This window comes from Rhinolophus hipposideros, assembly GCF_964194185.1.
Source record: "Rhinolophus hipposideros genome assembly, chromosome: 18".
Lineage (NCBI taxonomy): Eukaryota > Metazoa > Chordata > Mammalia > Chiroptera > Rhinolophidae > Rhinolophus > Rhinolophus hipposideros.
In genome coordinates, this window is record NC_138064.1 from 10,553,656 (window position 1) to 10,573,889 (window position 20,234).

Genomic DNA, 20,234 nt, shown 5'->3' on the forward strand with positions numbered 1-20,234 from the left:
GCATATACTTTCAGTACTTTTTTGTTTATACACAATTTTTTTAAACAAAATGCAATCACAATGTCTGGTAATCTGTTATTTATTATCTAACTAGTTTTGTTTCTGCTACATGTGGAGTATTTAATCAATTTCCTAGTGTTGGCTATTTAAGTTGCTCTTAATTTTTGCCATAATAAACAATGAAAAAAGAGTACATCTTTGACTATATCCATGAATACTTTTTAAGGATAAATTTCTAGAAATACAATTGCTTCATCCACAGGTAGGTATATTTTTAGGGATTTTAAAATCATATTGCTTAACTACCCTCTGGAAATACCAATTTACACTCCTACCAGCAATCTATCAGGTACTCACCACATTCTGATGAGTACCGGACGCTATAATTTTTTTAAAAGTTGCTGGTTTGGGAGGTGGAAGGTAATATCTCAATGCCACATTTCTTTCACTGCTTTTGTAAAATTGCCTTCTCATGTCCCTTGCTTGTATGTTTCTTCTTTGCAGAACTTTATCATTTATTAATTTGCAAGTACTCTTAATGTATATATATTACTTATACACATAACTAATATATTAATTATATATAATACATAATTATAATTACTATACATTAATCACTATAGTTATATAATTACTACATAGTAATCACATAATTATATGATTACTATCAATAGTATATATTATATACACACATGTACATATATCTGCGCATGTGATGTATATTTCTTCTTCTGACAAATAGTTCTTCCAAGCAGCAGGACTCATCATTCCTGCAACACTGGTTTATGGCAATGGCAGTCAGGATTTGAGAGCATCCAGATATCTTGTAGCCGACACCTGTGGTGGCCAGCTTGTTACACAGTGTCAGCAGGGAGAGTAAGTGGACAGTGAGAAGAATCCTGATGAGATCCTGGTGGTACCCAGATGTGTCCTTTTCTCAGGTGTCTGACCTTCTGTCATTAGGAATCACTTCCTCTTCTAGTCTGTTAATTATGCAAAATCTCCGGGTCAAAGGACTTCACTAAAGGAATTCACATTATGAAACTGCCGGCTCAAGAGATTCTTGCCAGAGGAGACCTATGAGGACAATGGGGGTTTTGGAGGCGCTGCAGGAGGGGAGGCATGACCCATCCTGTGGCAAGGTCAAGAACTAACTTTCCTTGGCGGGCCCCTGACACAACTTCTCTCCGAGAGTGGACATTTCTGGGCTGAGGGAAGGCATCCACTTCCGGTTCAGACTGGGCAGGGAGAAGGCTTCAGTCTTCACCGGGCTTGATACTCCCCGGGGCTGTATTATTTGGGGCACTTTTGGTAGTGGCCATGCTGGGAGGCTGGGGACAGTCTCTACGGCCAGTCAGTGGGCAGAGGCCAGAGGCGTTAAACGTTTTGCAATGTACTGGATGGTCCTGATCTATGAGGAATCGCCCTAAACCCAACAACACCCCCATGGAGAAACACTGTGGGGTTCCCTGTGACACGGCAGCCTGGGGCTCCTGAACGGGCCTATGACCGGACTGCAGGGACGCTGACGGTTAGGGCTGTGTGAGTCGAGGCAGCTGTGGGGTGTGGGCCGGGCACTGGACTAGGTGTTTTACTCAGCTCCTTCGATCACCTTTCACGACGACTCTGAAAGAGCGCTGTTTTGACCCCATTATAGGAGAAGAAACTCCTAAGACCCTGAGATGAATAATTTTCTGGAGTCACCAGCTAGTTAGTGGCAGAGTTGGGTTCAAACCACGCCGGGCCTGACTGGTGAGCCCAGGGTTTGTCCCGTGCCATGCCGCCTTCCACAGTGGACTTTATTTCTGTCTGAGCCTTGGGACCAGTCCCTTGTCTCGAGGAAGAGAGACCTGGGAAACCAGGTCGGCTGAGCCAGTGCAGACCGGAAAGAGCCGGCCATTGCCACGGTGGCGCGGGGCTGCTTCTCGGAGGAGGGTGAGGCTGAAGAAACAAGGCTGTTGCTCTGCCACCACTGGAGGCCGCCTGTTCACCTGTGGCCCAGGACTGTTGATCTTGTGCCCTTTTTCTAGCATCTTCTCAGGTCATGGAATCAGGTATGTGGTCAGAAGGTCTTGGAAACACACCTATGAGGTCACACAAGTGATCCAGAAAATGCCTGCCATTGAGCCTTTGTGATTTGACAGCCCTCTCCCCAGGAAACCATTGAACTTAGGATTATGACAAGTGGTAATAATGATTATCACAGTGGATGGTTGTGCGACTGGGCCTGAGAGGGAAGAGGTGTAGGATCGTTGTTTTCCAGAAGAACGCTCCTTGTCTTCTGGGTTTTGGCTATCTTTTTGGATTTGTATTAAGTTGACTCATAGATTCTTACTTTCTCCATGAAGCTGCCTGAAATACAAACACACACCTCTCCCCATACAAACGCCCCCCTTCCAAACTGAAGTATGTCTGCAAAACACAAAAGCACTTTTTTTAAACCACTTGAGTGGGCCGCAGTCAATCTGCTTTGATGCTCATTTTATAGATGAGAGTGGGGCTCAGGGAGGGCCCTATTTTCTTTCTCTTCTCGGTGATGACCTCTAGGGTGTCAGAAGGATGTGGGTGAAGCCAAGGGCTGGGAGAAAGTGAAGTTGGTGGGGCGTATGGCAAAGAAGCGGCTTCCTTCAATAATGAAGCTGGTTGTGTTGTGGAAAATTCTAGGCCTGTGCTGAAGAGGTGTTGCTAACAGAGGGATGTGTTTCCTATAGCAACTGCCACCGTCTCCTTTGCCCCTCTGTTTCTCTCTGTGGGGTTGTCCCAGTGGAGGAAAACAAGGGGCCCCCAGATAGCAATCAGGTGCCCAAGGGGCTAGAGTGCGAGTTCCCTGTCCCATCCTTGCCGTGCTGTGAGCTGGGAACCCATGGTCAGTGGAGGCGGTCTGCTGGCAGGTGTTTCTCTTAGAGGGGTTCTGGGGCAGGCAGAGCTCCGTGGGTCAAGGCCAGGGTGACTTGGCTGCATGTAACAGTGGTGTGGCCCACGCTCTAGCCCAGGCACAGAGGCACCTGGCCTCCCTTGTGCACATGGCTGAGGACTTTCTCAGCCCAGACTGGTCTTGGTGCTCTTTTGGGCAAGTGTCTTGTCTGTCTGGGTGGGGCAAGACCTATGGGCATTGTACACTGGTTGGGGGTGGTGGGGGGGAAGCAGAGAACTGGATAAGAATCCATAGTAAAATATTCTACAGCCACAATTCCCTCTAGCTCCTCACGTCTCTGAGGAGACGGGATGGGAGTGAGGGGGAGGATGTGGCATGAGGGGTCGTGCAAATTGGGACTCACAGTGCCTGCTCTGGCACTCATCGCCCCCTCTGGTCCCCTTTCTGCATCTTGGGCAAGTCACGTCACCTCTCTGAGCCTCAGCTTCGTTGTATGTAAAGCGGGGAGCACGATCCTCAGGTACAGAGCTGTGCTGAGGGTTAAGGAATGTGGTGCTGCAGGAAAACATTGCTTTGTTCATTCTAAAATACCTTTAAGACGCTTTTTGTTATTAGAGAAAACTTAGCACTGGTTCAAACGCCCTTTCACGGCATTTTCATTTCACAGGGAAGCTGTGTCTTGTCTTGAGGAATGAGGCTGTCACAGTGGGGTTGGGAGTGCACACGTGTGGGGTGCCTGTCGTAGTGGGGAACCCTGGGCTTTGCAGTCTCACAAAGACTTATTGTGCTGGCTAGGTGAGTCATCTAGCTTCTCTGAGCCTCAGTTTCCTTCTCAGAAGCAGCGGGGCTACTGAGACCTTCCTTTTGGGTGAACCATGGCCAGGGGAGTGCAGTGCCATGGGCAGTGCCTGGCTGTCACATTGTACGTGTTCGCTCGATGTCCTTTCCCTTCACCTGAAATCATACTGTGATAGAGCTGGCTCTAGTGGGAGTGGGTGAAGGTCCGAGGGCGTGACCTGAGGACTTGTGGGTCCACTGTGGGGCAGGCTCACAGGTGGGTCAGTGTTGGCCAGAACTGCCCTTTGCAACTGTGCTGGGCTCTGACACCAGATGGGAATGAGAGCAAAATGTGCCCTGGGTGCCCCGCTGCTCTGCCATGGACGGATGTGCCTCCCAGAGCCACACAGGGTGCCAGGCATGTCTACTCAGCTTCCACAGACCTGAGCAGAGTAATGGGCAGAATCCAACTGGGGGCCATGGAGAAGCTGGGGTGGTAGGAGAACAGTGTTGTAGGAATGACCGTCTGACCCTGGCTTGGTGATCTGTGCTGGGACACAGCAGGAAAAGGGGACCAGGATGGTTACACTGGACTTAACAGTGTCCAGACCATAACAAGCTCTGGAGGTAGACACCTGGGGTTCAAAGCCTGAACCCCATCTTTTATTGTGATCGTGGTCAGGTGGCATCACATGGCTGAAGTTCAGTGTCCTCTGTTGTGAAATGGACATAATACATAGTATCTCCCTTGCTGGGTTGGGAAGTTAAATGAGGTGATGCAGGTAGAGCTCCGAGCAGGGCTGACATCTGCTGGGCACGGTAGGCACCATGCCCGGGGCCCACAGTGTTTTTGGGAGCCCATGAAAATATTTTAATTTCTTGAGATCAGAATTAAAGATCAGAATTAAAAAACAGAATTTTAGATTGAATAAAATGTCTTCATTTATAATATTAATGTTCTTCATACCAATGCAGTCCCGGAAAATATTTAAAAAGCTTTAAAAAACTATTTTATGGAGGTAAGGGCTGCAAAGCAGAAGCGTCTACGTAGGACCCATGGACAGCATTATGCGGCTCAAGCTTCTGGTGCACTTCCTGGCACATATTAGGCATTCAGGATTGTTAGCTATTTGTCTCAGACTGTTCCGGCTGCAGTAACAAAAATACCGTGGACAGGGTATAAACAGCAGAGATTTATTTCTCCCAGTTCTGGAGGCTGGAAGTCCAAGATTAAGGCACCAGCAAATTCGGTGTCTGGTGAAGGCTAGCTTCCTGGTTCATAGATGGACATCTTCTCTCTGTATCCTCACATGGTGGAAGGATGGAGGGATCCGTCTGGAGCAAACTCTCTTCTAAGGGCACTAATCCCATGAGGCTCCACCCCTCATGACCTAATTACCTCCCCAAGGACCCACTTCCAGATTCAATCACATTGGGGATTAGGTTTCAACCTGTGAATTTTGGGGGGACACAGACATTTATCTCTAGCACTGTACTGATTGGAAGTTCAGGAACATTTGGTGACTAGGCACTGTGGAAAGGCAGGGGGAGCCACGGGGGGAAATGCAGTGGAGTGGAAAACATATATTGGAGTCAGAATCAGGAGATGGGGTTAATTCCTTACTAACTTGCTCTTTAATTCTGGGCAAGTCACTTAACATGGGCCTCAGTTTCTCCATCTGTAAGTGAACTGATTGGGGAAGGAAAGCTCTGTGGTTCCTGCCACTCCCAGAAGGAGGTGAGCTGTTCGTCCTGAAGGCCATGGTCGCTTTCTCAGAGTGGGAAGGTACAGTGGACTGAATGGCTGAGTGCGGTGCCCTGGGAATTTTGGATGAAAGATGCTTTGCAGAGCGCAGAGCACAGTGGAGGCGAACTGGATGTGGGACTAGATAAGAGCTCAGAGTTGAAATTATTCTTGAAGCCGATTTGATTTTGTGTATACAACTTTGTGTGGTAATTCTCACTCACAGGGGAATTTGATAAAGTAAGATAATAGAAAAAAATGTGTGTTGGTCTCCGCCCCGGGTTCCTGGCACAGGGGTCTCGAAACCCTTGCAATTCCCAAGTGATCAGAGCACGAGGGGCATCTGGTTTTCTAATATTTGGCCTTTGACTTATCCCTGACATAGGGCTCCTAAAAGCCTTGTAAATTCCTAAGTGATAAGGGCAGTAGGTGCATTTTTTGTCCTAACGATGAACGGTGGGTGGCTCCTGGATGGGGGCTGGTCACTGGAGAGACCAAGCCACGATTAGAAGCTTGGCATTTTCGGCACCCCTACATTCCTGCCCTCTCCAGAGAGGACTGGAAGTGAAGGCTCCATAAAAATCCTAATAGTAGGGAGTTTGGGGAGCTCCCAGTTTGGCAAATACATCCATGTACCAGGAGTGTGAAGCACCCCAACTCCACGGAGCCAGAAGCTCCTGCACTTGGAACCCTCCCAGATCTCGCCTTATGTTCAATTGTATCCTTTATCATATCCGTTAATAAACTGATACAAGTAAGGAAGTGTTTCCCTGAGTTCTGGGAGCTGTTCTAGGAAATAATCAGATCCAAAGCGGAGGAGGTCGTGGGAACCTCCGAGTTGTAGCCAAGTTGGACAGAAATTGTGGGAACCTGGGGACCTGCTACTTGTGATTGCCATCTGAAGTGGGGGACAGTCTCTCATATCACTGAACCTTTAACCTGTGGGATGTGAAGCTCTCTCCAGGTAGCATCAGAATGGAGTTAAATTGTAGGGCACTCAGCTGGCGTCACAGAATTGCTTGGAGGTGGTGGTGGTGGGGAAACCCCACACAGCTGATGACCAGAAGTGTCAGAAGTGAAGTGTTCTGGATGAGGAACAAAGGCGGCAAGACTTTATCCTGGAGTTTTTTTCTAATATAGATAATCATTGTGCGAGACTCAAGGAAGGAACCAAAATGTCAACGTGTAGCTGCCTGGGCTTTCTGGCCATTTCGCTTTATGATATCAAATTCCAGTGGCAAATGGAGGAATGGTGGAGATTTCTGAGTGTTTCTGCTTGCCTGTTGGGTTAGCTCCATTCTGATGTGATGTGAAACTTCCATTCATGTTAGTAGGTTTGTTTGTTAGGAACAATAAATGTGATTAGAGAGAGTAGTTATGGAAGCACCTAACATGGGTTCTGCTTGATAAATGCTTGCTGGATTCGAGAGGCAGTAGCGATTCAGAGCATGAATTCTGGAGCTTGATTACCTTGGTTTGAATTTTGGCTTCACAGTTTATTAGCTGTGTGGTTGGACAAGTTACTGAACTTCTCTGTGTTTCGATGTGTTCATTTGTTAAATGAAGATAATTATATTACCTGTCTTCTAGGGTTTTAATACGTGGATTTAATAAGAGGATTAAATAAGTGAATGTCTGTCAAACACTTGGGATAGCACCTGGTATATAGTTAAGTTCTATATAAATATTTGTCATATTATTTTCATAATATTATTACAAATTTGTAATATATACCCATAACATATTCCCACAATAATGTTATTATTAACATGAAAATAGTAATAACCAACTCTGAGTCTGGCTTGATCAAACACCCATATGTACTGTCCTTGAAAAGCCATAAGGATGACCTTGGCCTTCTGCTTTCTGTTGTTCAAACTGGCCCTTCTGCCAAAAGGCATTCACTCTTGAGTCGTTGGGCCTCAGTGTCCAATGCTGTCCAATTGTTCTTGTTAATCCAGGCGGGCCTCCAAATGTTCCCATCCCCTCAACCAGCTAATCACTTCTCAGGACTCAGTGAGTCACTGGTGGCTTTGCTCCATGAGCCTCTACCTGCCAGGCCCTTTGTAGATGCTTACTTAGCTCTCCTACGCCAGGATGCAGGGTGGAGAGGAAAGGGATGCAGAAGACCTGGGCTCTAGCCCCCTTTCTGGCAGTTCCTGTCCCTGTCATTGCGGAAAGATCATTCATTAACCGCCTTGAGCCTCAGGTCCCTCATTTGTAAATGCGGATAACACGTCCTTCTTTGTTGTGACCTTGGGAGAGTTCAATAGGATGAGGAGCGTAGGAACCCAGCTCACGTAAGGTGCCAGCAATTGGTAGCTGTTGATGGTGATGATGGAGAGGCTCTGAAGCCAGGGAACAGGCAGGTCTCCCAGACCCACAGCTGCTTCCCCGGATGGTGCTCACCAGCTTGCCCCCTGGCTGCCTCCACAGCCCTTGTCCAACCACTTAGGTCAAGTGCTGGCACAGCTGCAAGGCTGTCTTTGTTTTAGTGTGGGATTTCCAACCAGGCCATGGCTTTGGAGAGCCGAGGGCTTCCAGCTGGGTCTGGTAATTGGTGCCAGCTGCTCTGGGGAGAGCCGGTTGGCACTTCTGTGCTGTTTGGCAGGCAGGCCCTGGAGTGTGGCAGGAGTTTGGCCTGAGAACCAGGTCTTGGCCTTCCCCAAGGGGCCCTGGGAGTGCTTGGAGGCAGAGTTACTGGAAGTTGGTTTTTACTTGTTGGAGGGCAGCTTCTGCTGGACAGAGGGCCAAACCAGACAAGACGGCATCCATAATTATTCGTCCACATGTGCTGCTGCCAAGATTTGTTTCTCCGAGAGGAAATCACGTAAATTGATTTGCTGACTTCTGCCTTTTCTTGCTTCTTCTGTACGTAGCTGGTGCATCTCTCTTCTTGATAACAGAATAGAGTAGCTCAGGTATGATTCCATGGGCTGGGAGAAGACCCTAAGAGAAGGATCAGCTATCCTGGACTCGTATCACTAACAACTATTACCACTTGGTTAGCCTTAAAGAAAGAGCTTTTTATAACGGTCTAATCCAGCTTTTACAAGAGGTTACAGTGGGGCAGTGACTGATAAGTGAGGGTTTCAAAGGTCTCCAGAGTTTCAGGTCCAGTGCTCTTTCCTTTTTCACTTTGTATTATGTTTTTATTGGGGGGGGGGTTGGAATGCTATATTGGACCTGCTGAATGATATGGTATATTCTGTGCATCAGACATCTTGACTATTGGGGAGCGCCTCGAAGAACTATTGTGGTACACATGGTGGAAAGACTATTCCTTCTTTACTTTTGGACAAACCAGAGGTTGAATTGCTGAGCTCTGATGTTTACCATTTATGAGCTAGATACCTGACTATTCTCTTTACCTTTCTGAAGCTTACAAAGTTGGAATAATAATGTCTGTATATGATATGACGTATAGAAAGTGCTGGTCCAGTAACGAGACCATCTCAGGTACACATAAATCTTAGTTCATTTCCCTACCGTTTTCTCCTTCCTTCCTTCCTGCCAAAGCTGAAGGCATTTCGGCCGGCTTAGCTGTTCACCCTGGAATCACCAAGTAGGGGAGCCCTCCAGCCCTTTGGAAGCCTCGTGTCTCTGAGCGGCCCCAGGAGAAAGCTGGCATTGTTTCATCTGACTCTTGGGCACAGGGATCCCAAATGAACACAATAAGATGTAGGCAGCAAGTGAGAAAGTGGATGGATTTCTATTTTAAAGTCACTAGTTTATAATTTCCAAGAAAGGCACATTGTGTCTAATGACTCATCTTTCTTTAACAGTTGGAAGTTACTTTAGATTTTCAAATTTTGTCAAGTCAGTGAGAACTGAAGGGGAGTCCAGCATCTCTTAAGGAGGGCCAGCAGGACCATCTGCTGGGCCCCAGGGAAACCCATCTCTACCAAGATGCGTTGTCTTCCTTTGTCATCTGGGTCATTCATGAGACAGTGAAAAAGTTGAAAAGAAGCAGCATTGAGGCCAGTTGTGTAAGACTGTCAAGTTTGGTCTTAGTGACTACGCAAGGAGACTGTTTTTAGGGGTGATGATGCAGGCGGTTCCCCCATGCTGATGATGACAATGATAAGGTTCTACTGTTTGTGAAGCACTTTCCCAAAACATCATCTCATTTGATTCTACCAAGAACCCTGCAAGAGAACCCTGAGCAGCTCCATTTTACAGGCGGAGAAACTGGGGCATGGCAAAGTCAAAGTGACTGGTTTCAGAACCATGACTCAAATCCAGTTTCTTCATGTTGGAAAGCTCAGGCCTCTGAACCGGAAATCTGGGAACCATCTCAGTCACTTCCTGTGTCCCACCCCCACCTCTAATTACTCATGAAGTCCTGTAAATTTTCTTCTCGAAACTCTTTTCTGTTCATACGTTCCCCTCCATCTCATTTGCCTTAGTTCAGACCCTCCTCTTCTCTGACCGAGCAATTTCAAATGGTTCCAAGTGGTCTCGCTCCCTCTCAACTTGCCTGCCCTCCAAACTCCTCCCAACTCGGCAGCTAGAGTGTTCTTTTGGAACACACAGCCGACCCTGCTGCCCTCCAGTTTAAAGCCACCGAGGCGCTCTGCATTGCTGGCAGGGTCAAGCCTACCTTGCCAGGTAGGGCTCACAAGCCTTCCACGATCTTGTCTTTGCTTTTGTCTAGGCCCATACTTTGTAGGGTCCCTGCCTGCCCAGGGACTGTAATCAGTCACTTAGCCTTTCAGCTATTGTTTTAGGCACTAGGAATACAAGGTGAGTAACGCTGAGGAGCCTGGCAGGGTCCATACATGAGGGGCATCACTGTGCTCCATCCTCTGATGGATCGGCCGGGGTGCTGTGTGAGAGCCGGTAGCGGGACGGAACCTGGTCTGGAGGACTGGGATTCCCTGATGAAGGGAAGAGGGAGCATCCAGGTGGGTCCTGTGCAAAGGTCCTCTGGCTGGAGGCTACGTAGAGGAAGAATATGGATCAAGAAGAGGCTGCAGAGGTGGCCGGAAGTTCTTGTCGGCCAGTGGAAGGGTTTGGTCTTTTTCTCAAGAGCAGTGGAAGGCAACTAATGGTTTTAAGCAGAAGTGACATGATCAGATTTGTGTTCTCAAAAGCACTCCCTGGCTGTACTGTGGCAAAGCATTCCGGGAGTGTTTACTGACTGGTCCCACTCTTGTGGATTGACTTGCTACGACCGTGTGTGAGGCATTCCTCCTCCTTATCTGGGCCTTTCTGTGTCCTTCTGAGTACCCATTCTCTCTTTGGAGCAAACCAGACAAACTCTCAGGCTGCCTGTGGGGGCTGGAGGCTCTCTTGATTTTCCTAATGGCTTACTTCATTTTTTAAGAAAACGAAGATAAGATTATTAATTTTATTTGCCTGGAAAAATGATCCATATTCATTTTAGGAACTCAGGAAAGGAAACCTCATTTTTCAGAGATGACCTGTGTTAGTATTTGGGTAAGTCTGTTTCCATCTTTTTGTTTATCCTAGGTTCACGTAATAGTCTATTGCAGTTTTATATTTAAATGGGACCCATCCATGCTATTCTACTACCTGCTTTTTACAACTTAATTGTAAGTATGGGCATTGAACATTACGCAGCTCGCTCTCACTCCCACTTAGTGCCTAAGCCCTCTTTTGTGCTCATTTCAGCTTCTCTATTCCTGATACCCCACAAACCATGTGAAATTTATCTGAGCATTTCACAGTATGGTCTGTTTGGGCAGTGCTGTCTCACCAATTACACACATACACACTTTATATACAAACATATGCCTTCCACAAACCCCCACATGTTCTCTCTCTCTCTCTCTCTCTCTCTCTCTCTCTCTCTCCCTCCCTCCCTCCCTCCCTCCCTCCCTCCCTCCCTCTCTCTCTCCCTCTCTCTCTCTCTCTCTCTTTCTCTCTCTTCCCAGGGAAGTGAAGAAAGCAGGACTTGAACTCAGGGCATGTAAAGCTCACATGGTTGTGTGTGAGCCTGACTATGCATGGAGATATCAGGGAAGGGCTCTTCTTACACCTAGGAGACATGCTTTTGGTAAAAGGTCCAAGCACTATTGGAATATCTAACATCTCATTTTATAGCATCCCAACGAGGGGGATGAGGGAGGCAAACAGGGTATTCATCTCTTAGGACCAGAATGTTTCTTTCTGGTTTCTTTCAACCGAAAGTTCCATTGCTCACTCATTCCTTCATTCATTCTTTTACAAACATTTGCTAGGTGCCCATTAACTGCCCTGCAAATATAAAGAGACTTTAGACAATTTTCTCATTTTTTAAAAGTGTGTGGCTTACGGGGAGACTGATGTTAAAGAATAATATCCTGGGCCCAGTGTTGTTTGAAGGACTTATAAAGGCTGAGGGAGGCAGGTCTCACTGCCTGCAGGAGTCAGCAAAGGTGTGGACTCATTTGTCTTGTCTTCCCTTTCCCTCCCGCCTTCCCTTCCCTTCATTCAGTTTTATTGAGGTATAATTTCCATACCACAAAGTCCACCCATTTTAAAAGTACAATTCACAATTTTTAGTAAATTTGCAGAGTTATGTGTGCAATCATCAACATGTATACAATTAACTACTTCACTGTTTTATTTTGAATAGATCCATTATACTGATATATATATTTATATATATATATATTTGTTTATTTGCCAATCGATGGACATAGATTGTTTCCATTTTTTGGCTAATATGAATAAGGCTGCTATAAATATTCACGTACCAGTTTTTTGGTGGACGTATGTTTTTGTTCTCCTGGGTAGATTCCTAGGAGTGGAATTGCCGAGTTGTATGGTGAATTAGTGTTTAACTTTTAGTGACCTGCGCAGCTGTTTTCCAAAGTGGCTGTGCCATTTTACAATCCCACCAGCAACGGATGAGGGTCCTGGAACTGAATTTTAAAGAAGTAGGAATTAACTAGATCAGTGGTTTTCAAGTATTGCCAGGACTGGCTGTGTAAGAACCAAACAGGGAGTTTCCTAACGATTTCTGGGCCTTATGGCTTGGGTATTCTGATTCTGTAGTTATGGAATGGAGTCCAGGCCTGTGTGTTTTTAGAAAGCTCTCTACGGAAGTCTGATGTGCAGCTTTGTTTGGGAATCACGGAACTGCATGAGGCTGAGGATGGGATGGGCAGGGGTGAGATTTGGGGGACATTCTAGGCAAAGAAAACAGCACGTGTAACCACACCATGCTGTTCTAGGCAAAGAAAACAGCACGTGTAACCACACCACAGCATGTTCTTGTTATGGTTGGCAGTAGCAGTGGCCAGAGAGAGAGGCCAGGGATGAGACCGTGGTCCTGTCAAGACCTAAGGAGGGACCAATTAATTCATTGACCTATCCTCCTAGTTGTCTATGATTTTTTTTTTTAAAGGGAAACTAAGTTTTTTGAGTGCCAGGAGCTAGGCTCAGAGCTTTATGTTTAGTTTTCAAGAACCCTTTGTACTCATTCTTCTTCTCAGTTTCTAGGCGAGGAAACAGAGGCTCCGCAGATGAAGTAATAGGGTTGGGATTCGAAACCAGGTCTGTCTGGCTCTGCATTCAGCAGCTTGTCCCCGCTCTGTGCTGAGCACTGTGTGAACAGCGGCTCAGGATTTCATACCCATTGTTGGAGAATTCATTGTGCAAAAGATTGCAATTGACTCTCTGGCTTGCTGTGAAGTCATGGCTCTGTGCTCTTCTTTTCCGTGGGTTAGAGGTGTAGTAGGTTTTGTCTAATGGACATGGCAATATTTAAACATTCTACCGGTAGGGAGGGTAGGGAGATGCGATACCAGGTCCCTCAGTTAAACGCCTTGAGGCTTGAGTTCACATCTGCTTCCGTGAGAGTCTTCTGGCTGCTTCTTTCTTCCAGGTTCCTGTTGATCAAAGATGCATTTACAGGCTGCTGACACTTGACCCCAGGTCTCTGGGGGCTGTCAGTCTGAGCTGAGATGAAGTGGGGGGTGGAGGCCCTTTGCGTCAGGCTGTTTTCAGAGTTGGATGCACTGTGCGGGGAAAACTTATAGTAATTACCGAGCAGATGCCCTTAATGAAGTCTCCGCTGGATTTCCAGCTGGCAGTGCGAGCTCTGCACTGGGATGGGAAGATCACAGTCACTGGGTCATTGGTGACATCACATCCTCCCCTTGTTCTCATAGCAGCTGTAATCGTCTCACTGAAAGTGTCCCTCAGGGTGATGGCAAGCCATGTCTTTTTCCATTAATGGGAATCCATGGTACTTTCTTTCATGCTAAGGAGTGAAAGAACTAGCATATTAACGCTTTTGAAAGGAGAAAAAGCTTCACGATTTTCAGCATGAGATCACCACTATCCTTGTATTATTTGAACAACTATTATGTAAGTTGTACATGTTGATTGTGGAAAAACTTATAAAAATTGGCAAGGAGAACACAAAATCCTACTTGTAATATCAGCGTGTCCAGAGCCTCACTACTAACATTTTGATAAAGCTATGTTTTTTTTCTGCTAGAGTTGTTACACATATGTACATTCATTATTTTTTACATATGGGACCATCACTGGATCGTTGTTTACTTTTCCTCGTATGTAACAATGTACAATTAATATCATTTCATAGCAATAGTTTTTTTTTCAATGGAGGTTTTAAGGTACCCTGGTTTATTTAGCTGGTCTCTTTTGTTAGACGTTTAAATTCTTCTTTCTGGCTGTCCCATACACCACCTAGTAACTATTGTTGCTTTTATATCTTTATAAATCCTTTTTGCTTTAGGATAACTTCTTAGAAGTAAAGTTATTGAGTAGGAAGAGTTGAATATTTTTGAAGCATTTGAAGTATATATTTTAACCCCCCTCCCCCATGTTGAACCAGTTTACAATTCCACACATAGAGTATGTGTTTGCCGGTTGACCCTTAGTTTACATTGGATCTCAATCTTTAAAAAAGTTGTAATTTGACAGGTCAAAAAATGGCACACATCTCTTCTGTTAATTTAGTTGATTATTTCTGAGTTTGAACCTTTTTTCTGATGTACTGTTTCTTTTATACATAACATTATATTTCTTTATAAATAGCATATTCTCTTTTCTACTGGAGTGTTCTCTAATTTATCTAAACTTTATATATGAAGCCTATTAAACTTTGGTGATCTTTGCTGCAAATAATTTTCACTATTTGTAAATATGCCTTTTAAATTAAACTTAATTTGATGTTCAGACATTAAATTTTAAAATGAACCAATCTTTTCTTACATTTATTGTTTGTATTTAGAAAAATCCACATTGAAGAGATTATGAAAATATGCATCACTCTGTTCTTCTAGTACTTCATATTTTTATTTTTACAAAATCTTTAACTGAAGTCTTTGAATTCATCTAAAAGTTATTTTGTGATGAGATTTAATTTTGTTTCCCTTTTAAATTTATCCATTTTTTCCTGCACTGATCGAAAACATTAATTTCATGAAGCAATTGTGTTACACACCTATGCATATACACATCGGAGTCTCCTTTTGGAATTTCTGTTTCATTTTTCTATCAGTCAGTCTTTTCCTATGCTCGTGTGAATGTTACATAGTTATTTGTGATACATTTTAATATCCAGTATGGCAAGGCTACACTCATTCATCGTTTTCAAAATGTTCTTGATTATTCTTGCTCGTTTTACCTCTTGATGGACTTTAAGTTTGTTAGCTCGCCCTCAAAAGTCTGTAGGATTTCTTGGTAGGGTTGTAGTTAAGAGCATGATTTAGCAACTTCCTATATGGTTTAATTCTAAATAACCTCTAAAAAATGTTCCATGGGCACTGAAAAACAGGGCATATTTTCTGTTTTCGTGTATAGCATTCAATATATTTATTAAATTAATTTAGTTAAAATTATCTACTCCAAACTAATTATCCATATTAGTAATTATATTAATACTATTATTCAGGTCCTTTATTTTTCTGGCTGATTGACCTGATGAAGATTACTTGTTTGTTAAAAGCTTTCTTATTGTAAATTTATCTTCCTATTTCAGTATTAGCTTGATCTATATTTTGCTACACTGTAACTTGTTTTATAGTGTTTATGAGAATTATATATTCCCTATCAATTTTATTTTTTTTCAATATAAATGATTCCCTGGATATATACTACTAAGTGGTACTTACTGTTTTCTTTCTTCATATTTACAATATCCTTTCTGTTTGTGTGTGTGAGTACAGTATATTCTCATGGTTAAAAACGCAAGTTAACCAGGCCTCCCCACACCTTCCCAAAGCTTTAAAGGCTCCCTAAACCCATTTCTGCAACCCTGATGAACACCCTTCATTTTCTCTCTCAGGTGTGTGCAGATGTGAGCACATGCATTCACAGTTTGCCACCGAATAATTCTGTACATGTGTAATCCACATTTTTTCCCCAGTGAAAAATATGTCATCATCTTTCTGTTGCAATAAACATAAAAAAGCACCATTTTAAATGAAGTTCTTCTTGGTTGGAAATATTTGTATTTTTCATCAGTTCATGAAATTAAGCTTGTCATTTTTTGCCCTTATTCTGTTTGTTTACTGCTTTGTTTGTGCTTTAGGTACAGTATTTTGTTTTTTGCTCCAATTTGATCGTTTTAATTTATGTAATTGGGGAGATTAGTATAATTATTATTATAATTGTTATATTTGCTCTTCTCCCTGACATATTAACAGTGTTCTCTACTGAAAAAAATGCCACGTTTCTCTTTCCACTTTTGGTATTTGGTATATGGACTGTGTTTTCTTTACCTTTGCTCTTTTCCAGAGTTTGGTAGGCATATGTTATAAAGGGCTTTTTTAATCAGCTTTTTCAGATTGTCAGAGTCAGTTGTGAAATAATGGTACCTTTGGTGATAAGGTATTTAGCCACTTTCACTTGTCTTACCCACTAATTAGGCTATGTTGATACAATCCTGGGTTTAAAAATCCAGATTTTTAAAATATTAGTATTTTAAGTATTATCAAATTTTCTTTTTGCTTAAGTTTTTATATTTTATTTTAGATTTTGAAACAATGTGATGGTTAATTTTATTTGTCAACTTGATTAGGTTAAGGGATGCCCAGAGAGCTGGTAAACATTATTTCTGGATGTTTCTGTGAAGATGTTTACGGAAGCGATTAGCATTTGAATTGGTAGACTGGGTAAAGATCATCCTGGCCAAAGTCACCAGTGGGCATCATCCAATTTGTTGAAAGATCATGAGGTACAAATTGGCAGTTACAAAATAGTCATGGGTGTGTAAGGACAACATAGGGAATAATGTCAGTAATATTGTAATAACTATGCATGGTGCCAGGTGGGTGCTAGACTTATCAGGGGGACCACTTTGTAAGTTATAGAAATGTCTAACTACTATGCTATACACCTGAAAGTAGTGTAATACTGAATGTTAACTGTAATTGAAAAAAAAAATTAAAAAAAAGAAAGATCACAGGACCTCTCACCTCCATAACTGTGCGAGCCAATTCCTATAATAAATGTCCTCTTATGTATATCTTTATATATCCTGTTGGTTCTGTTTCTCTAGAGAACTCTGACTAATACAAATAGCTTTATTGAGGTGTAATTTACCACAAAATTAACCTACTTTATGTATACAATGAAATGATTTTTAGTAAATCTACATAATTGTGCCATTACCACCTTCCAATTTTAAACATTTTCGTCACCCTTAAAGAACCCTTACGTCCACGCACAGTCCTTGAATACAGTTTCATAGCCAATTGTTTACCTCTTTTAACTGCGTAGTTTAATTTTTCACTGCTAGTCACTTTTGTGCCTTCCTGGAACTTTCAATCATTAGATTGTTGGGTTACAAATGCAAGAGACATTCTTGAAGCTCCTGTGTATTTTAAGAGCTCATGCATCTAAAAATCCTTTTCTAACATGACAGATAAATTGATGGCATAAAATAGCTGATGGTAACATTTTTCTTTTTCAAAATTCTGAAGCTATTGATTCAGTGGATTTAGCTTAGCTTTGGAGAAATCGGAAGGCTGACTGATGTTGCATACTTTTCAGACAACCTGGTTTATCTGCCAGGATGTACACACACACAGACACACACACAGACACACACACAGACACACACACACACACACTTTTTTTGTTTTGTTTTAATGAAAGAAACTTTATTGCTATACTTAAATAGTTTTGCAAGCATGTGGGTAGATTTGGGTCTCTTTTAATTTACATTTAAAGAAAGCCAAAGGCCCATCTGCTCTGCTTATACAGTTTTTCTTTAGGTTAGGAATGATTTCTTCTATTATATCTGATTTTCGCTTCTTTTCCATTTATTCTGAATTCTCCTTCATGAACCTATTATGCCTATATCGACTCTCCATTCTCTGTTTTCCACAACTAGAATCACTTCAATTTCCATATTCTTTCTGATTTTCCTTTGGTTTGAGCACTAGTTGGATGTCCTACAGCATCCATCTGGTTCTTTAATTGTCTCCAAGGTGTACATGACTTCTGTTTTTATTTTCTTGCGTTTTTATTTTCTTGGAATCCTTCTTTCTCCCCTGCATTTGTTTTCTTAACAATGTTAACTGTCTTTTAATTTCCACCTGCTCATGTCTCTACTTTGTTTTGTTTTTTGCCGTAAGTCCCATTCTCTTGTCATGCTTGGGGCACGTTGGTGTGCATTACTCCTAGTCCAGTGTCCTATTTCCACTCGGCCATTACCTGATGATTCCGGCTCTACGAAAGTGGCATCTTCTGTCGCCTCCCATTGCCTGATTCTCTGGCACGCTGACAGTGAACAAGCCCCAGTGACCAGCATGCATTGCTCTCAGGGTTCAACCTGATGGTATATTACTTTTAGCTAAGAGAAATGTACTGTGCTACCATCAAGTCTCTTCTCACCCACATTCATCTTGCATTTTCTAGAATTTGTGGTTTCTGCTTAGATTTGGAAGAGGGAGGGGGTGGAGGTGGGCATGAGGATAAGGGAATAGAACCTGAGGCTGAGAGATGGAAGGGGAAGTTTGAAACATCTTTCTTTCTTGCTTTCTCGTACTCTCTCTCTCTTTGGTCTCGCTCAGTCTCTGTTTCATTCATCAAAGCCAGGGTGTGTCGAGAGCTGGCAGCTCAGCAGCTGTTGCTTTAATACACCACCATCCAGTCTTTAATCCTCATCAGTTGCTCCCAGGTTCTGGTGTGGGGGGTGGTCAGTTTTGGTGTTGTTATGACTTTTTACCTTTTTCTATGTCTTTGTTATTAACGAGAACTCAGCAGTGTCTGCGTTGGGGACTTGTAGCTCTATACCATTTTGGGCCAGAAGCATCATATTTAATTCTCTAAGACTTGTGTAAAAAATGTTTTAAACGCCTATTGGCAATTTGTGAAGAGTTTGTAAAAGTGAGGTTTATAGAGAATTAAAAAATAACCATTCATATCTGAGTAATGTCATATGTTGCTTATCATGGGAAAACTTGGCATATATGCAGTTTTTAAGTGATGTGAGGTGTAGGGATATATATATATAAATATATATTTTTAAGAATGAGTCCAGGAGAGAATAGCGAAGAACTGTTCTATAAAAGCCAGGATTTCCTTCTTTCTATGCTAACCAAAGCCTTATTTTACAGCTTTCTCCAGTGCTAGTAGTCGTGGTTATGATAATAGTAGCGATGTTTGTTGAGTGGTCCAGGTATCATGTTAACTCTTCCCATATAGTAGCTCATTAATTCTCACAACAACCCTGTGAGATACTTATTGTTATTTATATTACTGTTTCCCAGAAAGGTTAACCGATTTTCTTAAGGTCTCACAGCTTACAAGTGGCAGAGCCAGGGCTGGAATCCAGGCCATCTGGCTCTGGTGGCCCAGCTCCAAACCATCACACAGCATGTCTCTCAGAATAGCTGCCTTTCATGTAGTTCTCCTCCTAGATCCTTAGGTTCCATTTAACCCCTAACTCTAGGATTTCATGTCTGTTTGCTCTTGCATTGAAATGCCTTTCATTTGTGTTAACAGATGAGCTGAAGGTGATGTTTGGGATGTTTAAATGTTTTGTCTTCCTTGTTTTTTGAGTCATGGTTAGATACCAGTTAATATCTAGATAGGAAAAGACACAGGCTCATTTAAGTCCTGTTTACATTCGTTTTTGTCAGTTCTAATACTTTATTTCTCGTCTTTGCCTCAGTTTGTTGTACTGTAAAATGGGTCTGATGATATACCTATTCCTTAGGGTTACAGTGAAAATTAAAGAGCTAATAAACAGAATACGTACACGACAGTGCTTGGCACATGGTATGTGGTTAATAAATCTAGCCATTGCTTATATTATTAGTAGTATTGTTGTAATAAAATTTTCTACTTTCATTATAGCCATTTGTACCCCAAGTAAGTGAAAATAAGTTTGCATTTTCACATACTGGATGTCTGGGAATTCATAGTTAAGATTTGCCAAAGGATGAGCTGCCTCCTACAATTACAGGGTCTTACTAAGTGAGCTTGGTCACGCATCGTGTCATCATGTCAATGAATTTGCCGGGTGTTTTTACCCATTGCAAACGATCCCTTGTCTTAGACATTCAGTGCAACTCTGGAGCTTTAATTTATCAGCTTTCTGTGGTCCTGTGGTTTGAGAGTACATGTATAAGTGAATGACAAGGGGAACTCTACACTTCAGTTCATTGACTTCCCGCCACCTCAACCCATTTCCAGGAGCTGTTTGCAAGGACAATCCAGGAAGACTTTTTAATTTTGTTTTCTCCAGCGTTCCTGCCAACTTGCAGTTATGGAAGTCTTAGGCTAGAGACTAGGATACAGAAGGGGGTTAGGAGACTTCATAGGAGAGAGAGCTATAGTCAGATTGAGCTGTTTTCCTGCTGTTAGCATTTCTTTGTTTGATGTTTAAACTCTTACTCTGAA

At 43.0% G+C, this 20,234-nt stretch overlaps 1 protein-coding gene across 8 annotated transcripts in view; it reads left to right on the forward strand.

Annotated features, from left to right (window-relative positions):
- Positions 1–20,234, forward strand: part of PDE1C (phosphodiesterase 1C) — a 516,178-nt gene that overhangs the window by 84,488 nt on the left and 411,456 nt on the right. The gene's annotated exons all lie outside the window — the stretch shown is intronic.